Consider the following 3,193-nt stretch of genomic DNA (forward strand, 5'->3'; position numbering starts at 1 on the left):
TTACCCGCTCGGAGCACAGCCAGCAGCGCTGCCGCCCGCCCACCCCATCCACGGCCGCGCCCGGGGACGCTCCAGGGAGAGAACCGGCCCTTCCCGGAGCAATTCTTTTGGACATTCCCCGAAACCCGCCGTGACCCCAGCCTGCTGCCATCCATCCCCCGCTTCCCCAGCGCTGTTCCAAGGAAAACCGGCACCTTTTCGGAGGCCGGGCTCCTCCGCAGCCCCAGCGAACCCCGGCGGGTTTGCGCTGCCCCGGCTCTGCGGGCTCCGGGGGCCGAGCATCCCCCGCTCCCCAGGCCGGGACCGCTCACCCCGCCCGCCTGCCCACCCTCCGGGCCTTTCCCTGTGAGTCCTGGCAGGCTCCTGCTGTCCCTGGAGCCCTCTGGCTGTCCCTGGAGCCCTCTGGCTGTCCCTGGAGCTCCCTGGCTGTCCCCGGTTGTCCCCGGCAGCCGCGCTCCCCGCACCTGCCCGCACCCGGGGATGGCCGCGGCCGCTCCGCACAGGCCGCGCTGCCGGGGCGGGGCCGGGGCCGCCCGGAAGCCGCAGCCGGGCGGGGGAAGGGGAAGAGGCAGAGCCGGGGAGCTCCAGGTGGCTCCGGGAGGGATCCAGGAGGAGCCTGGGCCCTGCTCGCCGCTGGTGCGGCCGAGGCGGGGCGGGAGCGTGGCCGCCGGTGCGGCCCGGCTGGGGCTGCGGGCCGGGCCGCACGCGTGGGGAAAACGCGGATTTGTGTAAAAATTCCACCCCAAACCAGCGCTGTGCGCGCACTGACACAGCCGGGGGTGTTCAGCTGGGGAGGAGAAGGCTCCAGGGAGAGCTCAGTGCTCAAAGGGCTCCAGGAGCGCTGGACTTGGGATGAGGGATGGAGGGACAGGACACGGGGAATGGCTTTAAACTGGAAGTGGGAATTTAAAGTGGATTTGGATGGGAAATTGGGGAAGAAATTATTCCCTGGGAAGGTGCTGAGGCCCTGGCACAGGGTGAATTCCCAGAGCAGCTGTGGCTGCCCCTGGATCCCTGGCAGTGCCCAAGGCCAGGCTGGACACTGGGGCTGGAGCTCCTGGGACAGTGGGAGGTGTCCCTGCCATGGCAGGGGTGGCACTGGGTGGGATTTAAGGTCCCTTTTAACCCAAACCATCCTGAAATTTGGGATTTCAAAATTACGGGTAAAGGTGGGGACAGAGAATTAGCAGCCAAGTGTAGAAGGAGAAGCATTTGGTAAATACGGACCCTAAAAGGAGACGTGTAGGAGATAAAAAGAAGTGAAATGCCCGAGGAAAGTGAACTTGCAGTGAGGTTTATTTGAGGAAATAAAACTCAAAAGAGCAGGATTCGAAATGCCAGCAGAGTTTGCAGCAAGAAACCACTGATTTTCAAGCTGGAGAATCTGTCAGAGTCTCAATCTGAGTTATGTCAGCAAAAATTTTAAGAGTTTCTCTGTATGATTCAGAAACTGTCCCAAAATGAAGGAATCCACTTGGGAAGGATCAGAACAATATTTTAAAAGTCATTGCAGAATTCAGGAAATCTTTTTTTTTTTTTTTTTCATAAGGAAAATTTGTAAATAAATACAGAACTAACAGCATTGAGGTAGTGCCTGTGTGTAAAATCCAATTCTAAAAGAAGTAGAAAATAAATGTAAAATACGGTCCAAAGTGCAGAAGTTCCCCAATACAATTGAAAATAGTTGTACTGCAACATCTGATATTTAGTGATGAGAAAATGAAGCTTTTCCCTAGTTCTAATGAAGCTTGGATTAATGGTCAATTAAAAGGTGCTGCCACTGCATGTCCATACAAAGGCAGTTGCTTATGGGAGGTTGATCCTCTCTCTAAATAAAAAAATCAAGCTCTGTACTGGATGTGATACCCTAGAAATAGTTATTCTAAACTGACTGGAATATTCTCTCTGTCCTGATATCTTTGTCAGAAAAGTAGCCAGTTCCTGAAACTTTATTGTAAGTGGAAACCTCCCGAAAATACATATTAATCTTCTCTGCCTCCTCTCCCAAGGTGATCTCCTTATTGCCTGGAGCATGAAAATTGATTATCTTTAATATGATTTTAGTTTGCATTATAACAGGCTTGAATAGGGAATGTAAAATATCCAGATTTCCTTAAATCCTACCATCTTGGGCTTTGGCAGTGGATCCACAAGTTGTGTGTTTGCACTATAAAGGAAAGTTTCTCTGTGCTGTTTCAAACTTTGCTGCATTGGAACTTGATGAAGTGTCACGTACTCCTGTTTATAAATGAGGTGAGAAAGGTGCTTCTGACCAGTGTTCACTCTGCCCTCAGAATTATGAAAATCTCATTCAAATCTCTGACCCTTCTGCTGGCCAAATTCGGGTCTTTGTCACTTCAAGTGTCACTTCAAGCACTGAACTCTTGGATTTCCAGTCCTTTAACAATGAAGGACTGTGCCTTGTTAGATGTGTCTAATTTCCTGCCTAGAAGAATTCCAGCGTTCAGTGATGAAACATCCAGTCTAGTTCACCAATCCTGAAGCTTGTGAATGAATTTTCACAACACTAATCCAGTAAAAAGGTCCAAAATTTCTAAAACTTTTTCAAGTCATGTCCAATATCTTTGTTTTTCATTCCAGGCATTTTCTCTCAGTCTTTATTTTACTCAAGCCTGCTGCTTATAAGGCATTGCATTTCCTTTCAGTTCTTTGCTTTATTTGTTATTAATTGCCATTTAATGTGTCATTTTCAGGGACAGGATGATATTTCCCCAGGACTGGAACATCTGTCTGCAGTTGTCTTCCAGCACCAGCACGTGAATTTGCATCCAAGTAAACCAAGGCTTAAACCAACACGTGAACTTTGCAGTCAAAGATTTTGATGGCGTGGGATGGAAAAACTGAAAAGGAAGGGTTTTATTAAATGCCTTGAGATGTCAATTCACAACTATTTCAGCCTGGATTAAATTCCTTGTTGAGGACTAACCTCTGGAAGCGTCTCCTTTCTGCAACATCTGCTGTGGAGGAGAGGCTTGGGCACTGGAGCTGGAAGGACCCTCTCACCAGGCAGAGAGACAAACAGATGGAGCCTGGGGAAGATGCAGGATTGCAAATCACTGTGATTTGGACCTCACTTGTAGATCCCTAATTTCCCCCCTGAGAAAATTGTCAGATTGGAGCAGAGGCATAAAATATTTCTGCCTTTGTGTGTATGTGCCTTACTGAGTCAGAG

At 49.9% G+C, this 3,193-nt stretch overlaps 1 long non-coding RNA gene across 1 annotated transcript; it reads left to right on the top strand.

Annotated features, from left to right (window-relative positions):
• The first annotated feature begins 241 nt into the window (after positions 1-241).
• On the top strand, positions 242-2,911 carry LOC128811093 (uncharacterized). The gene is made up of 2 exons (XR_008438227.1): positions 242-345; positions 2,715-2,911. It is a non-coding gene; the product is annotated as an uncharacterized LOC128811093 (long non-coding RNA).
• Positions 2,912-3,193: the final 282 nt, after the last annotated feature.

Source organism: Vidua macroura, chromosome 8, assembly GCF_024509145.1.
Source record: "Vidua macroura isolate BioBank_ID:100142 chromosome 8, ASM2450914v1, whole genome shotgun sequence".
NCBI lineage: Eukaryota > Metazoa > Chordata > Aves > Passeriformes > Viduidae > Vidua > Vidua macroura.